The sequence below is a fragment of the Pistacia vera genome, unplaced genomic scaffold, assembly GCF_008641045.1.
Source record: "Pistacia vera cultivar Batoury unplaced genomic scaffold, PisVer_v2 Contig632, whole genome shotgun sequence".
In the NCBI taxonomy this organism is placed as follows: Eukaryota; Viridiplantae; Streptophyta; class Magnoliopsida; order Sapindales; family Anacardiaceae; genus Pistacia; species Pistacia vera.
The window spans coordinates 30541-52214 of NW_022196482.1; positions in this window are offsets into that span (position 1 = coordinate 30541).

Consider the following 21674-nt stretch of genomic DNA (forward strand, 5'->3'; position numbering starts at 1 on the left):
CCCAAATGTCTTTTGCAGTCTTATAATAGAGATATGTCTTGCCAATTCTTGGCTCCATTGAGTCATAAAGCCAAGACATAATAATTGATTTTTTTTTGCTATCCATTGATGCAGTAGAACCATCCATATAACCAGTCTTGCCCTTTCCATGAATAATCAGAAGAACAGATTGGAACCACTCACGAAAGTTGGCTTCTCCATTAAGATGGTGCTGGGTAATTTGAAGGATATGAGAATCAACAACCGAGGTAATGGCAAGTGGTGGAACTGAGGAACCAAGGGTGTTGGAGGTGGAACCAGTGGAGGTTGACGAGTTCTAAGAATCAATAGTCATGGAGAAAAGAACTGATCAAAAAACTGATGGATGATCTAGCGAGATCTTATAGCAAATCGGCAACTTCTGAAGTTTTCTGGTGGCTGGGTTGAAAGTCTAGCAGTTTCTGGTTTTTTTTTTAAGAGAAAAAAGATTTCCAAAACCTAAGGCTCTGATACCATGAAACAAGAATTAAAGAATTTTTGAATTCTTGCTTAATTTTATTCAACAGAGTAGGGATGAATTTATATATGATTTACAACAACACAAAGGAAAGAAAATAAACATAAATCAATCTAAACTAGGAAAGAATCACATTAGTAATATACAGTAACTAAAAAGGAATGTATCCCTAAACTTTAGGGATTTATTTCTTGTTTCCAATAGTGATTTATTTGTTAATTATTAGTTATTATGTTAGATTATGATGGGGATAGGTTTTATCTTAGTTTATTTGTATTATAATAGTCACAATTGGAGTAATAGAAAGGTCAATCAATTATCAAAGAAAGTATCGGTGTTTTTTTTAACGGAAGTCTTGGGTTCCCTCAAAGTAACCTTTTTTATCTTTATTTTTGCGACTGATCGTAACAAGTGGTATCAAAGCTCATGCATGGATCACCGAATCCAAAATGAACCTGTCTCAAAAATCATCAATCATTCAACATGAGACAATTATATAAACAAACACAAATACAATATTTCATCAAAGGAATAATCATTAAAACAGTGAGATATGCATGACACAAAAAATCAATCATTTAAACTCAATTTACTCCCCTGAATAATTAAACCAAGTCAATTTTAAAATGATGATCAATAAATAGCAAAAAGAGGGTTAGTAAAGTTCAAAAAACACACAAATTTGTTCTCTACACGTGAAAGAACAACATTAGTAAAGACAATCAAGAAACATGTAATTTCTCAATATAATATTAAAAATATTGCAAGTCATAAACTAAATACCAACAAGCAAAAATTTTAAAAGTTCAACAAACAATCAAAAAAATTTAGTTCACGTCATCACTTCAACCCAAAGTGATCACATCAAGAGGGTTAACAAAGCAGCAGTAGATTTTGAAAGATTTCAAGCTTTTACTCCCCTTCTTTATTCATGGGTTTTAACCCTTGTGTCTTTTTGATCTCCTAATGGGAAGGGTCCTTTCAATAGTTGATTTTGTATGTCTCTTTGATAAGGCAGACACTTGAGGCTGATTTGAAGGAGTTGCAGTAATGTCAACAACCATAAGAGGTGCAACAAGGGTGGCAACATCAACTGGAACTTCTTCTACAGTGTGATGATCAACTACATGATCAATTGATTGAGTATGAGTCTCAGAACCAATAGCAGCTTTAACAGTGGTTGCAGCCTCATCAGCAACACCAGCTTCATCAATAGCAAAATCTTCAGGAACTTCCAAAGCTTCAGTAGGATCAAGCACACCCATAAAGGAAATTTGAGGCTCATTTTGAACTTTATTAGTTTCATCATCTTGATCATGAACATCAGTACCAGGAGGAACATATGTAGCAACTTCATTTTGACTTGAGAGGCAGGAGGCACATTAGTGGTATCATCTTGAATTTGAAAGGCAAGAGGTACATTAGAAGCAGCTTTATCCAAATCTTTTCCCAAGATGGCAGCTCTTGTATCTTTCACCAGGTCTTCCAAGGTGTCCATACAAGCAGTCAAGGTGGTATGATAATCATCCATCTTCTTCTCCATTTCTTGTAAAAACTCAAAAATCCTAGACTGCCAGGTGTTAATTTTAGCAGGGGCAGTTTGTGAGGATGACGAAACATCCATGGTAAGAGCAATTGAGGAACTAGATCCCTTGATTATCTTGGAAAAGATCTTCCTAACTTTGAGATGAACCTTATTTGTAGCTTGTTTGGACCAGAAAAGCCCATAATCCTATAGAGATGGAAAAACTAAAGCTAGGTCTTGCCTTTAGTCTCGGTAGCAGACTTGATTGATTGGTAGATCAGGAAAGACAAATCGATCTCACAATCCCATAAAGAAACTGAGCTTTGTCTAGCCTAATAGATGAATTGTGCCTAGAGGGTGACCAGTTTGTAAGGGTTATTTTAAACAAAATCTTATGCCTAGAAGGTGAGCACGTTGGCAGCAATGTAACCACACTTGGACCAGGTGGTCACAACTCCACCAGTGAGTTCACTTGCTAAATTCCCTAAATCCTCAGTAAGGACAATCAAATCATCATCCATTTCAACAACAAGCAATCTCAAATGAGTCCTAATTACACTAGGAGTTAATTCCATCCAAGTTCCCCTGACACAGACTTTATTTTTCATAAAATTCAGTTGGTCCATGTCTTTCGAAAAATTAGAATAAAATTCTTGGATGAAACCTTGGAATGAAGTGACGATGGACTATAGTTCCTTCCCATTTTCTCTCAGACACAAAATAGGCAATTTCAGGAAAATCAAATAACTCAACATGAGATTCACAAACAATTGGTGTAAATACAATACTTTCTCTAAACCTAGATTCAACAATAGGAGAGCTAAAAGTTTTGTGTTTACCCATGCCCTCAAATTGAAGAGATGTTTTTTCTTTCCTCTTGCCTTTGGATGCCTCTGATTGAGGTTGTTTGCCCTTTGATTTTGCAAGAGACACTTTGTTCGCTTTAATCGCTTGATTGGTTGTTCATCAGAGGATGACGAGTTTATGGTTGATGAGCTGGACACCGGTTGCGTCACTGTTGGAGCGTTATCACCTGACGATGTGAAATGATCACTGTCAGTGGCTGATGAGGTATGGCCTATTCTTGCTCACTTCTTTGATTCAATAGCTCTTTGAATATCAACAAGGAATAACTGTTAGTGATCCATTGATTGAGAAATCAAACAAATCTGATTTTTCAATGAAAGAAAATAAAATGGAAGTTTTTTTAGAGAAAGAGATGGACAACATAAGGTTTTCAATGAATGAGAAAAACCTAAAGTGGTAACTCTTTATAAGGTAAAACCCTAGAGAAAATCGAGGTTTTAAACAATCTGTCACTTAAAGACACGGTGAGCACCTTGAAGGCAAAGTGAATACTCTAGCAACACCAATGTCAAGGTGATGACCTCACTCGAGGAATGGTCTCACAGTAAGGAAAAACAAGCAATTTCAACCATCATGTCGACACAAATGTCAGATTGAACATTCAAGAATCAAATTTTACAATTTAGAACAACGTAATAAAGGGTGGTGACTAGAAAGACAAATGTGATCACTGTGAAGCAAGCAAGTGAACACATGAATACTCAAGGTGGTGACATAGACACAAAGGCAGGAGACAAAAAACAAAAAAAAACAAGTACAACATGGTCATAAGCTCAGACAAAAATTTCATAAGATTTAAAGAGACAAGTCATATTGATCTGATTAGAAGACACAAAAATCATTTCTCAACCTATGAAAGAAATCCATAAGGAGTATCTCATCCAAAGAACATTTCATAACTTAAAGTGATCACTCCTTTAAGTCACAAATGAGCAACAAAAGCAAACATTCTTAGTCATGTGTGTGAAGTGTCGTCAAGGGGTGAGTATGACTCATTGGTCAAATTTGAAATAAAAGCAACTCCCCTTCCCTCATGGCCTTTTTCTTTCGATTAATCCTTTTTCTTTTTTAACATAATCTCAACATTTTTGGGTTCTTTTGCATATCAATAGAGATTAATGGGCATAACACTCAAGCGGTAACCAAGTGTAGCTTTCACACTTGCTAGTAGGTAGTCCTCTAAATGATAGATTTTCCAAGAACATAGGGTCTCTACATCTTAGAAAATTACTCAAGTATGACTTTCATACTACAAACAAGGTAGATCTTTCACAAGGTGACAATAAACACTTCAAAGATGACAGAAAGTCGTTATACTTCTTGAGGTGAAAGGCAAGGTGGACACATCACTCATTTTAAAAGAAAGAAACAATTCTTTATGAAACAAAACATGTCATATATACCTGTAACTTTAAAAACAAAAAGAAGTTTTCTCATGACATTATTAAACAAAAAAACTACTCAAGTTGAGTTAGTCCAATGGACTTCCTCAATTTCACGAAAGTTTGAAAGTCTAATGCCTTTGTAAATAAGTTAGCAAATTGAGACTCAGTGTTCACATGAGCAAGGGCGATCACTCTATCTTCAACTAAGTCCCTAATGAAATAATGTCGAATATCAATGTGCTTAGTTCTACAGTGTTGAACTGGATTCTTGGATATGTTAATTGCACTTGTATTATCACAGAAAATAGTAACACATTAATTCTTGATCAAAACCATTGTCACTCAACATTTGTTTAATCCATAAAAACTGTGTACAGCAGCTCCTAGCAGCAATGTACTTTGCTCCTACTGTTGAGAGAGAGATAGAGTTCTGTTTCTTGCTATACCAAGTTACCACGTTGTTTCCAAGGAAAAAGCATCCTTCAAAAGTACTCTTCCTGTCATCCAAGCTTCCAGCCCAATCTACATCACTAAAGCCAACCAAGGTAGGGTTAATGTCATATGCAAACCACAATCCAAAGTCATATGTACCTAAGACATATTTCATGATTCTCTTCACAGCAGTAAGATAGAGTTCAATAGGATTAGCTTGAAATCTTGCACAAACACCTACATTGAAACATAAGTCAAACCTACTTGCAGTTAAATACAACATGCTTCTATCATGCTTCTAAACAATTTGTTGTCTACCTTTTTCCCATTGACATCCTTGGGCAGTTTTAGTGTAAAGCTTATAGGTGTTTTAGCTTGTTTTTCATTTTCAAGGTTGAACTTTTAAGTATGTTCTTTGCATATTTTGATTGTGATACAAACAAACCACTATCAAATTGCTTAATTTGAAGTCCTAAGAACATGTTTATTCGCCTACCGTGCTCATTTCAAACTCATATGTCATTAAAGCAATAAACTCTTGCAATTTTGAGTGTGAAGTAGAACAAAAAACTATGTCATTAACATAAATTTGAGCACAAAGAAACTCACCACTAACATGTTTAATAAAAAGAGTCTTATCAGCATTACCTCTTCCAAAATTGTGATCAAGGAGGAAAGAGGTAAGTCTTTCATACCATGCTCTTGGAGCCTGTTTTAGTCCATACCATGCTTTCTTCAATTTGAACACATGATCTGGTTTGTAACAATCCTGAAATCTAGTAGGTTGCTCCACATAGCCTTTTCCATAAGTAAGCCATTCAAGAATTCATTCTTTACATCCATTTGATATAGCTTCAATTTTAAGCAGCAAGCAACTCCCAAAAGCAATCAAATTGACTCTAATCTGGCCACAGGAGCAAAGGTCTCATCAAAATCAATCCCTTCCACTTGTGTGTACCCTTGATCAACAAGCCTAACCTTGTTTTTGACAATATTTCCAAACTCGTCAGACTTGTTCTTGAAGATACACTTGGTTCTTATAATATTAATTCCTTCAGGTCGAGGAACCAAGCTCCATACATTATTTCTCTCAAATTGTTCAAGCTCCTCATGCATGGCAACAATCCAGCAATCATCCTCCAGAGCTTGTTTCGTGTTCTTCGATTCTGAAAAAGAAACATAGCATAAATGGTTAATTTTATTAAATTTTTTTCTCCTTGTAACCATTACCTTTTTGAGATTTCCAATGACCGAAGATGGTGGATGAGCCTTCTTGATCCAAGAGGGAGGCTCTTTGGTCTTGGGAGTCCTTTTTTGAGTGATTTCGTCTGTTAGATTAACAACCAAGTCAAGTCCTTGTCTTTGAGAGACAGACCCCTGTTGAGCAACAGTGGTGCTCACTTCAGGTTCTAGGGTGGTCACTTCATTTTGGGATTTTGTTCCAAAAGGAGTCATGGTGGGCACTTTGTCACGATCTGTGGTCACCTCAGTAGGAGCAATCATATCATCAATTTCATCTTCCTGTAAAAACTGTGAGTAATCTTTTGAATCCGAGAAAACCACATTAAAAGATTCAATGATACGTTCTATTCTCATGTTAAAACTCTATATGCCCTACTGTTTGATGAATACCCGAGGAAAACTCCTTCATCACTCTTAGCATCAAATTTCCCTAGATGATCTCTATCATTCAAGACATAGTACTTGCAACAAAAAACATAGAAGTACGAGAGATTTGGTTTCTTACCTTTCCACAACTCGTATAGAGTTTGAGATTAACCTTTCCTTAAAAAAATATTTTGTTGTAGATATGGCATGCAGTGTTTATTGCCTCAACCCAAAGTTTTATAGGCTACTTCTTTGCATTTAACATAACTCTTGCCATCTCTTGAAGAACTCTATTCTTCCTTTCCACAGCACCATTTTGTTATTTCTTAAGGGCAAAAAACTCATGCCAAATGCCCTGCATTTCGTAAAAGTTAGAAAACTCAGAATTTTCAAACTCCCTCTCATGTTCACTTCTTATCCTTATAACTTTCTTTACACGGCAGTTTTGCTTCACCTGCAAACTTTTTACAAGACACTTAAAAGCTTCAAACGCATCAAATTTTTCTCTTAAAAAATCAACGCATGAAAATCTAGAAAAATCATTAACACAAACATAAACATATCTCTTTCCACCTAAGCTTTCAATTTGCATAGGATCATAAGATCCATATGAAGTAGTTCTAAAACACAAGAGGTAGTCAAGCGAGATACAGGTTTGTGACGGCTGTTGGTTTGCTTACCTTGTTGGCAAGGGCCACAAACTTTACCTTTGGGAAACACAAGCTTCGATAGTCCATTAAGAACATCCTTCTTAGAGAGTTTCACAAGATCTTTGAAATTCATATGTCCAAGTTTCTTGTGTCATAGATCAACACAATTTGATTTGGTGCTCAAGCAAGAAACTTTGTTAGATAGTAAATAGTAATTATCATTTGATCTTTTTCCCTCGAGCAAAGAAGACTTGACATATATTCTTTGAGAATTGTACAACATAATCCTTATCGCAAATTTGACTAATGCTAATAAGATTTGCCTTTAAACCTTCAACATAAAACACATCATTCAGCATTGGGAAGCCAGGAATGACAATAGACCTTTTTCCAAGAATCTTACCCTTTTTCACTTCACCATAGTACCACAAGACAATTAGCACTAAGCTTAGGTTTCCACACTTCACAGTTTTTGAAAAAAAAAATTGCCTAGTGTGGTGACATGAGAGACTAAAATGGTGACCTTACTGAATTAAAATCATAATTTCCAATGCATCTTTTCAAGTATGAAACGAGACTAAAACAATTTTATTTAATATGATCTTTCTTTTGGCAGAAATGAAAGATAGGAATGAATCTTTTTACCATCAAGGTCTGATCATGTGGGGCAGCAACAGTTTTCAGAATTGATTCAATGGCCTTGACAAAGGTGGCAACACCAGGTTTGGAGGTGCTAGCACCAAAAGAGAATCACAAACCTATTTTATCACTGAATAACTTATGTTGTCTAAGAACTTTGTCAAACTTATATGAACCTGAATTTAACCATTCAACAATGGTCTTGGCCTCAATTAGTTCATTTAAAGCTTGATTCAAAAAAAATGTCCTTATTAGACAAATTAGATAACAAGACTTTCATCTTATCATTCAAAATTTTCTTATCTTCTAACAAGTAAGATTTTTCAAATTCAAGGGATTTAATCCTCTTGATGGCTTTTAACCAAGCCTCATACATCTTGTCATAAGCCTCCTATTGCTCTTTATAGACATCACTTGAGTTATCTAAGGACACACTATTATTGTCCTCTTGGTTAGTCGTAGATGCCAAGAAATGTTCATTCTCATTAGTGCCATCACCCTCACTTTCGGGGTTGTCACTCTCACTCAAGGTGGTAGCCATGGCTTTTCCTTTTCTTTAGAATGTTTGCACACTCAAACTAAATGTGGCCATAGCCTTCACACTCAAAGCATTTGATTCCTTTGTTTTTCTTCTCATTTTCTCTCGAATTTTTTTTCAAAAATCCTCCTTGACCAGATTGGTAACAAAGGGTTGTTTCCCTTTTTTAGCCAGATTTGGCTTTCTCATGTTCTTTTTTAGGAATTTCGAAAAGTTTTTTTGTGATTAGAGCAAACTCATCATCTTTATTATCACTAGTATCACAAATAATTAGAGAATCAAAAGATACCTCATGTTTCCATCAAGCGTTTTACCTAATTTCTTTTCCCATCAATTTAGGCTAAGCTCAAAGGTTTGCAAAGATCCGATCAGTTCATCCAATTGCATCTCGTCAAGGTTACAGAATTCTTCAATGGAGGTTGCTTTGGACATGAATGTTTGAGGCAAGGAGCACAACACCTTCCAAACAAGTTCAGCATCAAAAAAGATTTCACCTAAAGCAAAACACTTATTAGTGATATCACACAATCTACCATGAAAATCAGTAATAGTTTCATTATCATGCATAACAAGATTTTCATAGTCAATGATCAATCTTCTAAGCCTGGTCTTTTCCACAATATCAGTTCCATGATTTTTAACTTGGATTCTATCCCATGCATCCTTAGTTGTTTCATAATTAGCAATGTTTTTCATTTGACCTATACTAACAGCATTAAAAATGGCGTGAAGGGTTTTAGAGTTAAAATTAGACTCTTCTAACTCAACCTTGATCCATTGATCAAGGGCTTTTCCTTTACTTCCACTAGCTTCATTAGATTTAAGTTCTTGTCAACCAACCATACAAGCATTCAAAGCTTTCTCATCAATAGGTTTTAAAAAGGCATGCATCCTGGGTCTCCAAAATGTATTTTTGGTGCCCTCCAATAAGGGTTGTCTATTGGTAGACCCTCCTTCACCGAAAAAACTCATGGTAAACAAATAGTAAGTGTGGTCACACAAAGACTGTGGTGGTCACCTATAAGATCGTAAGACAGAGGTGACAGCATACATGCATAGGTGGTCACAAACAAAAAGTTCAACACTAGTGTGATTACACTACTCCAAGGAAGTCACAAGTCTAAAGCGAACAAATCTGCAGGAAAAAGTGAAAAACAACCAGAACAAGCAGAAAACCAAAAAGTGACAAACAAACACAATCAACAAGCAAGGATCAACTAAAATAACTCTTTAGAACAAGCTCTGATAAAAATTGAAAGTTTTAATCACTTACCAAGTTGATTAAACCTAAGCGGAATAGGTTGCTAAGTTAATTTTAGTGTCCATTTCATAAACATAAAGCAATCAAATATGAACCAAAATAAAGAACACCAAGTTTTTACATGGTTCGGCAAAATGCCTACATCCATGGAACCAAGTCCATAATGAAGCTAATCCAGTATAGTATACTTTTCAGTTTAATTACAAAGTCAAAGATTAAGCCTTAGTTGCAAGAACAATCCATGTTTTTCAACGCTTCAATCTCTACCCTTTGGTAAAACTACGTTCTACCATAGCTAGCTCCAAGTACGCGAACCCACCTAGTCAGCCTTGAGCTCCTCTCAAGGTACAACAACGAAGATCCACTTTAGTTGAACAAGCTCAGCAAGCTTCAAGCATCAGCTACGTAACCAGACGTAAAAGGACAAATTCTAAGAACTTTGATGAAGGTATTTGTAAGCTTACCTTAGCAAAGAAACCTGATAAAAACAAAAGAAAACTTTAGAAAAATTCAAATACTTTCAAGGAAATAACCAGGCTTAAAAAACAAAGTGCATTGGAGAAGAGTTTATATAAAGAAAATCCGACCAATGCAAAAGAACAGGTGGCTAACAAGAAACTTTATGGATTCAACTTTATGAAAAGCTTATTCCATTTCTCCTGGGACCACTAATAAATGAGAATAAACTTTCCAACTCATTGTGTAATTGTAATACTTCCTCTCTCTCTAGCTAGTATACTCCTAAAATAAATAGTAATATAAGAAAATATATATATATATATATATATATATGTAGATGAGTATGAAATAATGGGCCCATATGTAATTTTTATTTATATACAAATCTTTACATAATGTAACAAAGTCACAAAGCATCAACTCGATAGTGTTGCTAAACCCTTCCGCTTCTTGACACTCCAAGCAACCGCATCTCACCTACTACCTGCAAAAACATTGAAAACAACAGTGTGAGCACTAATTGCTCAGTAAGTAAACCTGTTATGCTAGTCTTCTCTCTTCATTGCTTATATTCTAAATTTCTTTCCTTACATCACACTTCTCTATTCTTCTCTGTTCTTTCTCTGTTCTTTCTCGATTTCTAATTTCTCACTACTCATGATAGTAGGCATGGTATCATGCATAGGTATGATTCAAATGCACAAATGCATAGGATGTGCATTTTCTTTTCTGTTTTTCTATTTTCTTATTCTGTTTTCTATTTCTTTTCTCTGTATTTCTTTCTGTGCTTCCTTTCTATTCTTTCTCTTTATTCTTTGTTTTTTGATGCTCTTTAATGCTTTTATGAGTATGTATGCATGTAGATGGGCTCATGCTTATTATTCTTTCTAAATTCACATGTTTGGATGCAATAATGCAATATGGAATGTTAACATGTCATTCTCTACCATCTACAAACTCATCTCAAGATAACAAATAATCATACTCATACATGCACTTCTCTTTGACATTTCATCAAACAATTTATATGCACACACAAACTCTAACTCGGCTACACTTCTACATCTCTTCTAAGCCACCAAAATTTGGAATCAAACTCACTACAATCAACATCAAACCTGTCCAAGATTTACACTTCATAAATTCTACTCCAATTCTTCCATAATTCACCCAAACTCTCTCAAACATCAAGTACACAAACACTACTTCTCATGGATAAATTCTAACCATAATTCAACATTCATTCCATCAACAATTTTTCATATATAAGCACATACATGCATAAAAGAAGTTCTCTACACAATATTACTCCAATCATGAGTAGGGTTGGATTTACTTACCTTAGATGTGAGCAATCCAACACTTTAGTAGTCTTCCTTGATCCAACTCTCTTTCTCTTAAACCCTAAGAACACAAATCATAAAAATTCAACACTTTAAAAATTAAATCTCACATCTTAGTGCAAGGATCTTACCTAAGGATGCTTGGGATTGAAATTCCACTAAAAATAAACCAAGATCTATGAATTTTCCTTGAGAATGATTGAAGAAATTTGAGAGAACTTGGGTGGGAAGTGGCGTGAATGGAAGGGGAAGAATGGCTAGGGTTTCATTCTTGAACTCTTAATATAACAAAATATTACCTATAGCTTCCCATTTTACCCTTGCACTTTCTATGAAATTCCATCTATGTCCCTTAGTCAATTACCATAATGCCCTCATTTTTATTAACTTCATGTTATTCTACTTCTTTTCACTCTCCACTTTCTCAACTAATTATGAGTGAAAAGACCATTCTACCCCTAATAAAATTTTAAGGTATTTTCTTCACACTTGTTCAAGATAACTTTAACAAAATTCAACTAAGGGTATTAGGGCATAAATAAAGCTACATACCTCGATATGAGCATTACAATAATAGATTGACAAGTGTTATGGACCACAACAATATCTCATAAAGAGAATAAAGACAGCTCATAGGAATATTGAAATATAATACGTGTTTAAACAAAATATCTGTCAGATGCATTGTGACCACTCTGACTCTAAGTTGCTCACACGATATAGGGAGAACGACTTATACATACCCAATGTTTGCCGAAACGACAAGTTGGTACCCAAAAGGTTTTGAAACGACAAATGGGTACCTTCCGTCATGTTCTGTTAGTGATTTTCGTTTGATAATAGTGAAAAGACTAAAATGCCCTTGAAAGTATAATTTTTAGTTTTTTATAAATTTAAAAATTTCTAAAAAACCACCTAAGTTTGCTAATTTGACTAAATACCCCAATATATAAAAATTTTATAAAATAACAAAAACACCCCCGCCACCCACAGTGCCAGATTCTGGCCACCACCGCCGGAATCTGGCTGGAAAATTGTGTTATGACACAGACCCGTCGGATCTGTGTCGTAACACACCGCGCCATATAACTCTTCTATCTTTAGGTAAATCCACAATCTCTCAATATTATTATCTGTTAATGGCTTCATTTCTTCCAAACTGTATGGCACTCTCAATGTCTTTAGGAATCTCAATACCATCCATCTTTGAAAAGATTCCTATATTGGTCAAACAGTTGAGAGTATGTAACATGATTTGCAATAAGATGTTAGTGCAAGATCTTACTCCCTTTGATACAAGACGAATATCAAGGTCATTTGCTCTTCATTACCTATCTCCGAATCTTCCACCATAGAACTAGTCTCGGGTTTGATGGTTGGCAGGGAGTAAGAGCTTTTGGCCTTCTAGAGTAGATATTTCTTCATTTTGAATTCTAAGTGTCTATTTTGTGCATGAGTTTCTCCTTCTGAACTAGGTGTTGTAAATGAAGGATCATTGTCGTTCAAAGGAAGGAAATGGAAGGATCCTAATGTGGAGCTTTAGTTGATTTCTCCCTCTGAAGAGGAGCATTGAGATAAAATGGTTGGCTTTCAAGAAAGATGACATCAGCTGAACAAAGAATCGTCTAGAAGTAGGACAATAACATTTGTACCCTTTTTAGTGTGGAGAATATCCACAAAGACACAACGATCGCTCAGAGTCAAACTGGAACGGTTGGAGAATGGTTGTAGACATAAAGCAATACATCCAAAAACTTTCGAGTAAGGAAGTAAGAAGACAACATGGGGAAACATTCTTTTAGTAGGCTAATGGTGTTAGAATTGTAGACTCTTAGAAGGAAGACGGTTGATGAGGTAGGATACAGTTAAAGTGGCCTCACCCCAACAAGTTAGGAATATTAGAGCACACATGAGTGACCTTGCGACCTCTAAAAGATGCCTATTCTTTCTTTCAGCTAAGCCATTTTGTTAAGGAGTTTATGCATAAGATGTTTGTGAAATATCCATGATCAGAAAGGTATGATTGAAAATCTGAGCATATATTCCCTACCATATCAGTGGGAGAATTTGAATAGATTTCTGAAAAACATTGTGTATAAATTTGTGGAATTGCTAAAAGATGGAACAAGCTTAAGATTTTCTTTCATGAGGTATACCTAATAGACCCTTGTATGATTCTATAAATGTAGTAAAATAGGTAGTATAGTTAAATTCAGAACGAGAAGGTCCCCAAATGTCACTATGAACAAGATGAAATGGTTGTGATGATTGATAGTGCAAAGGATCGAATGCTAGACTGTTTAGCACGAATGCAATCTTCACATTGAAAGTTTTGATGTCTTTATTAATAAAGGTGTGGATACAATGTTTTAAATAATTGAAACTTGGATATCAAGGTGTTGATGCCAAAGAACACCTCTTTATTAGAACATTAGAGACAAAAGGGATAAAAAATTTGAACCTAAAAGAGATGGAGCACCCATGAGAAATATAACCATGTGCCCTCCTTAGCACTGCATACATCATCCCCGAAGACCAATCCTGAAATTCATATGAGATTGAAAGAATGTTACTATACAATTATAGTCTCAGATAATTTACTGACAGTGTAAATTACATGAAATTTGGGACAAAAAACTGAGTTTAACATCAATTTAGACACTTAACAGCCCACAGCTAACGACATGGCAAACTAGGGGAGGCGGTCTGGGTACCCGCCCAAAATGAAGAACCGGAACTAGAACCAAACCAGTCAATCTTTGATTGTGGAACCGGAACTGGAACCGCCAGTTCTGGTTCCTAGAAACCAGAACCAAAACCTGATGTTACAGGTTCCGTTCTAATTCTGGTTTTAAGTACCCAGGAAAATATCAATCCCCTCATTTTTTTAAAAATGACAAATAACCCTTATAACATTACAATTACACCCCTAATAGTTTTCTGAATGTTGTCAAATTCACAGTCAATTGAGAAATGGTGTTCCAAATAATGAGGGTACCAAATAATGATGAATTGGAATATTAACAATTGATGGCTATTTGAGAATTTTACTTTGATGTTCTGATCTTCAGTGTTACAAACAATTATCTGTGTCCATCTCATTGTCTGTTGATTATATATACCCAATAACTAAGTTAAAGGACTGAGTGTTAAATAACTATCATTAATTATTAAATTAAAAATATCCTATTGAGTTGTAAGTGTGACCCAATTTGTTGTCTATCCCATTTTCAGAAAATTGAAAGTTGAAGTAAATACAATAGAAATATCTCAATGACAACACAAACACTTTAATTAGCAGAGTATAAGAAACTTTAGTATCTATGGATATTATTTATATCAAATTTCAAAATATCAATAATTTGAGTTATTCCACAAATCTTTTGATTACTTTACAAGCACAATAGTTCAAATTTTCAAAGAATAATGAGGTGAAGAAGCAGGTAATTGCAGCAACCTTAAGCATCAAATTCTGACAGAGCGGTATTCAGTCCTCTAAATTAAATTAATGATAAATAAGAATGAAAGCAAAGAGGAATGAATGAAAATTCTGCAAAATAAATTAAATGAATAAATATAAGACACTTCAAAGAAACCAAAAACATTCAGTACTGTAGTTTTGTAGCATGGTTTCAGTTTATGCTGCATTCAACTGAGAAGATCTGGTTTCTGTAAATTAAGTAGAATTGTCAAGTATTGTTGAGGGAAAGGACATGGACTCGAAAGAGAAACAATAAATGAGAAGACCATGAACTTCAACCATAAATTCTAGCAACTTACTAGTCAAGCAAAGATAACCTGCAAATTAAAATATAGAACTAATATCATAGAAGAGGATGACATCATTTGACTATGCACATAGACAGAGCATACTTGTTAGTGCTGATGGAACATAGACCAAGATTGGCCTCTAGCAAGGCATCATGACCACTTGATAGATTCGGATTCAGCGAAACAGCTTGCCTATCATCGATGGTACCAGTGCACTGATCCTTATCATCTGTTATCTCATCGAGGTTGAGGTAAGAAATAGTGTCAACCTTAGTTATCTTGATATCTTTGTATTCGTTATTGGACCAATGACCGGAATAATAAATTGATTGAGCAAAAACTCAACCCCACTATGGCCACAGCTTTAGTGTCATTGCATTCACTGAATTACGTTGTGAGATACTTCTTTCGTACCCGGGAGTGATGAATCCTTTGTTGATCCACCATAGTCTTGATACACTTCTCAATGCACCAATCACTATCGTATTGATAGTCCTAATAGAACTACGTTACGCTGGTGTCAAACTACTCAATCTGGTGCCACAGGCGCTCTAGTGATCTCAAGTCTAGGATCACATGCACCACCATTCGTTGAGGATTTATTCCATCGACATTGGGTTACATCTATATGGAATCCTCTGGTGGGTCTGTCCAATGAACTTGCCTACAAGCACCCATTGTCACACCAGGTTGTCGGCAAACAACCTTGACTAGTGAGATCAGTCCTTTCTTTCGACAGGTCGTTCAACCTATGATAGCATTACCATATTATATTGTCCTTGGTCAAATAATACTCGGGCTACGACATTTCTAGAATGGTCACCATATGTGATCATAGGGTTCTCACTATCAAATTTGAAACACTTATATCCTCGTCACGATTCTACTATCCTGAGGACATATATCAATGCACGCAATTATGATTTACATGATATAGATGAAAATTGCCTTTTATTGATTAATAAACAATATTACTAAGAGTCAATTTGCAATAATTGATTGGCTCTAGGGCACCAACTCTAACAATACTAAGGCAAAACCCTGAAAATAAAACTAAAAAATTGACACAAAGAGCAACTCTTTGAACCTTATATATCCTTAACGAGGTAGCTGAATGCATATATATAACAAGCAAAAAGTAATGAAATGAATATATCTGGTGCAATTAATGAGTTGGGATGAAAAAGAAAATAAACTTAAACGGTAGATTCATAAGATCAAAGTTTATATTAAACATAATTATATAAAAATCTAGAAATATCCTTACAAATCCATAGACAAACATTACACCCATAACATAATAGTAACTGTTATTCTTAAATAACAGAGGACAAATTATGAGAACTATTGTTTCATGATATCTACAAATCTCCTTTCAAAAGTGTTGTCTTGAATTAAAAACAACAAATCAATACAATCCCATCCAATTCATATATTTCAAAGAACTATTATCCATACAATTGTACATAACAAAACCCAAACAGTTTATTAAACAAAAATGTTTTTTTTTGTTTTTTGCTTTGAGATCAAGTCTCATGTTCTTTGTTCTTGAGCAACAGCAAGCAAACCCAAACCTCAAATTTATTAGACGAAAACCTAAACCTCAAATTTATTAATGAAACTATAATATCATATGTTCTAAAAAGTATCTTTGCTGATAATTGATCAAAGAATTCGAACAGAAAAGAATAGAGAGATAGCAAATTAAGTCAATTCAGCCGAAGAATTGAGAGGCACAATTTTTTTTCTTCTTTATCCCTAATCCTAAATCAAGATATCAATGCTCTTGCTCCCAATCGCTTTTTTTTTTTCTTCTTTATTTGAAGATAAAATATCAAAAAAGTCCCATTATCCAAAATTTTTTAAGTCACACTTCCAGTTTCCGGTTCTCAGTTCCACCCTACAAGAACTGAAACCGAACCTCACATGTTGGTTCTAGTTTTCAAGACCAATCGACCCTATGACTCTAGTTTAGGTAGGAACCGAACCCACACCCGGGTACCGGGTTTGGTTCTACCATTTCTTCCCACCCCTTGGCAAACATACTGTATGCCATGGAAACGTTAAAATTAGTAGGACAAGGTCAAAGGAGTGAACAAACAATAGAACGTCATATGATTTAGTGCACCAGTATCAACAACCCATACATCCTATGAATGTGAAGACACAAGGGCATAATTAAATACCTCTAAGCAATGAAGTAGTAGTTGTAAGAGAATCCAATTTTGAGGGAGCTTAGTTTGACTTAGAATGGCTTGCAACATTTCAACTTATGAGGTTGAAAGTTGAAGACTCTAAGTAGGAGTAGGCTCAACTGTAGGAGTTGTTGTATATGTAGAACATGTGCTATTATTTCCATCTCTTTGTTGTCATTTCTTTGACTGTGGGCTTCCAATCAACAGGCTACCATGAAGTTTCCCACATGTATGACATGTTTGATATGGTCATTACAGGATCACACCACTGTTTGGAAGTTGTTTTCTGATTTCAAGCACTTTGGTAACAGAGCAGAGGCTTGGAAGCTGAGTTCATTCCAAAGTTGCTCAGCATACCCGTTTGTGACTTTCTTCTGTGGACCTACAAATGTATCACAAGTGGAAGGAAGAGGTTTAGTAGCAGAATGCACCCTGAACTTATCAAGGTCAAGGTTTAGCCTTTAAGGAAATCACAACACGTTCTTTCTCAAGTCTTGATTGTATTTAGTATTATCGTCTGTGCAATTCCAATCTGTCTCATATAAATCCATCTCTTGCCAAAGGTTTGTAAGACTATTAAAATTTGTAACTATCATCGATCCTGCTTTGTGGAATGTATAGCAGATCTCATTTCAAAGCTTTGAGTTGTGTTCTCGAATCAGAATACTTTTTTGAACTCCTCCCCAAATGTCTTTTGCAGTCTTATAATAGAGATATGTCTTGCCAATTCTTGGCTCCATGAGTCATAAAGCCAAGACTAATAATTTTTTTTGCTATCCATTGATGAGTAGAACCATCCATATAACCAGTCTCTGCCCTTTCCATAATAATCGAAGAACGATTGGAACCACTCACGAAAGTTGGCTTCCCATTAAGATGGTGCTGGGTATTTGAAGGATATGAGAATCGACAACCGAGGATGGCAGGTGGTGGAACTGAGGAACCAAGGGTGTGGAGGTGACGTGAGTGAGAGTTCTAAGAACAATAGTCATGGGAAAAGAACTATCAAAAAGATGGATGATCTAGGGATCTTATAGCAAATCGGCAACTTTGAAGTTTTCTGGTGGCTGGGTTGAAATCTAACAGTTTCTGGTTTTTTTTTTAAGAGAAAAAATTTCCAAAACCTAAGGCTCGATACCATGAAACAAGAATTAAAGATTTTTGAATTCTTGCTTAATTTTATTCAACAGAGTAGGGATGAATTTATATCTGTTTACAACAACACAAGGAAAGAAAATAAACATAAATCAATCTAAACTAGGAAGAATCACATTAGTAATATACAGTAACTAAAAAGGAATGTATCCCTAACTTTAGGGATTTATCTTGTTTCCATAGTGATTTATTGTTATATTATTAGTTATGTTAGATTATGATGGGGATAGGTTTTATCTTGTTTTGTATTATAATAGTCACAATTGGAGTATGAAAGGTCAATCAATTATCAAAGAAAGTATCGGTGTTTTTTTAACGGAAGTCTTGGGTTCCCTCAAAGTAACCTTTTTATCTTTATTTTTGCGACTGATCGTAACAAGTGGTATCAAAGCTCATGCTGGATCACGAATCCAATGAACCTGTCTCAAAAATCATCAATCATTCAACATGAGACAATTATATAAACAAACACAAATACAATATTTCATCAAAGGAATAATCATTAAAACAGTGAGATATGCTGACACAAAAAATCAATCATTTAAACCAATTTCCCCTAAATTAAACCAAGCAATTTTAAAATATGATCAATAAATAGCAAAAAGAGGTTAGTAAAGTTCAAAAACACACAAATTTGTTCTCTACACTGAAGAACAACATTAGTAAGACAATCAAAAACATGCAATTTCTCATATATATTAAAAATATGCAAGTCATAAACTAAATACCAACAACAAAAATTTTAAAAGTTCAACAAACAATCAAAAAAATTAGTTCAGTCATACTTCAACCCAAAGTGATCACATCAAGAGGGTTAACAAAGCAGCAGTAGATTTTGAAAGATTTCAAGCTTTTACTCCCCTTCTTTATTCATGGGTTTTAACCCTTGTGTCTTTTTGATCTCCTAATGGGAAGGGTCCTTTCAATAGTTGATTTTGTATGTCTCTTTGATAAGGCAGACACTTGAGGTATTGAAGGAGTTGCAGTAATGTCAACAACCATAAGAGGTGCAACAAGGTGGCAACATCAACTGGACTTCTTCTACAGTGTGATGATCAACTACATATCAATTGATTGAGTATGAGTCTCAGAACCAATAGCAGCTTTAACAGTGGTTGCAGCCTCATCACAACACCAGCTCACAATAGCAAATCTTCAGACTTCCAAAGCTTCAGTAGGTCAAGCCACCCCATAAAGGAAATTTGAGGCTCATTTTGAACTTTATAGTTTCATCACTTGATCATGAACATCAGTACCAGAGGAACATATGTAGCACTTCATTTTGACTTGAGAGGCGGAGGCACATTAGTGGTATCATCTTGAATTTGAAAGGCAAGAGGTACATTAGAAGCGCTTTATCCAAATCTTTTCCCAAATAGGCAGCTCTTGTATCTTTCACCAGGTCTTCCAAGGTGTCCATACAAGCAGTCAAGGTGCTATGATAATCATCCATCTTCTCTCCATTTCTTGTAAAAACTCAAAAATCCTAGACTGCCAGTGTTAATTTTAGCAGGGCAGTTTGTGAGGATGACGAAACATCCTGGGAGCAATTGAGGAACTAGATCCCTTGTTATCTTGGAAAAGATCTTCCTACTTTGAGATGAACCTTATTTGAGCTTGTTGGACTAGAAAACCCCAATCCTATAGAGATGGAAAAACTAAGCTAGGTCTTGCTTTAGTCTCGGTAGCAGACTTGATTGATTGGTAGATCAGGAAAAAATCGATCTCACAATCCCATAAAGAAACTGAGCTTTGTCTAGTCTAATAGAGTTGTGCCTAGAGGGTGACCAGTTTGTAAGGGTATTTTAAACAAAATCTATGCCTAGAAGGTGAGCACGTTGGCAGCAATGTAACCACACTTGGACCAGGTGTCACAACTCCACCAGTGAGTTCACTTGCTAAATTCCCTAAATCCTCAGTAAGACAACAAATCATCATCCATTTCAACAACACATCTCAAATGCCTAATTACACTAGGAGTTAATTCATCCAAGTTCCCTGACACAGACTTTATTTTTCATAAAATCAGTTGTCCATGTCTTTCAAAAATAGAATAAAATTCTTGGATGAAACCTTGGAATGAAGTGACGATGGACTATAGTTCCTTCCCATTTTCTCTCAGACACAATAGGCAATTTCAGAAAATCAAATAACACATGAGATTCACAAACAATTGGTGAATACAATACTTTCTCTAAACCTAGATTCAACAGAGAGAGCTAAAAGTTTTGTGTTTACCCTGCCCTCAAATTGAAGAGTTTTTTGCTTTCCTCTTGCCTTTGGATGCCTCTATTGAGGTTGTTTGCCCTTTGATTTGCAAGAGACACTTTGTTCGCTTTAATCGCTTGATTGGTTGTACAGAGGATGACGAGTTTATGGTTGATGAGCGGACACCGGTTGCGTCATGTTGGAGCTTATCACCTGACGATGGAAATGATCACGTCAGTGGCTGATGAGGTAGGCCTATTCTTGCTCACTTCTTTGATTCAATAGCTCTTTAATATCAACAAGGAATAACTGTTGTGATCCATTGATTGAGAAATCAAACAAATCATTTTTCAATGAAAGAAAATAAAATGGAGGTTTTTAGAGAAAGAGGATGGACAACAAGGTTTTCAATGAATGAGAAAAACCTAAAGTGGTAACTCTTTATAAGGTAAAACCCTAGAAAAATGGGTTTTAAACAATGTCACTTAAGACACGGTGAGCACCTTGAAGGCAAAGTGAAACTCTAGCAACACCATGTCAAGGTGATGACCTCACTCGGGAATGGTCTCACATAGGAAAAACAAGCAATTTCAACCATCATGTCGACACAAATTCAGATTGAACATTCAAGAATCAAATTTTACAATTTAGAACAAGTAATAGGGTGGTGACTAGAAGACAAATGTGACCCGTGAAGCAAGCAAGTGAACACATGAATACTAAGGTGGTGACATAGACACAAAGGCAGGAACAAAAAACAAAAAAAAAACAAGTACAACATGGTCATAAGCTCAACAAAAATTTCATAGATTTAAGAGACAATCATATTGATCTGATTAGAAGACAAAAATCATTTCTCAACTATGAAAAAATCCATAAGGAGTATCTATCCAAAGAAATTTCAACTTAAAGTGATCACTCCTTTAAGTCACAATGAGCAACAAAAGCAAACATTCTTATCATGTGTGTGAAGTGTCGTCAAGGGGTGAGTATGACTCATTGGTCAAATTTGAAATAAAAGCAACTCCCCTTCCCTCATGGCCTTTTTCTTTCGATTAATCCTTTTTCTTTTTTAACATAATCTCAACATTTTTGGGTTCTTTTGCATCAATAGAGATTAATGGGCATAACACTCAAGCGGT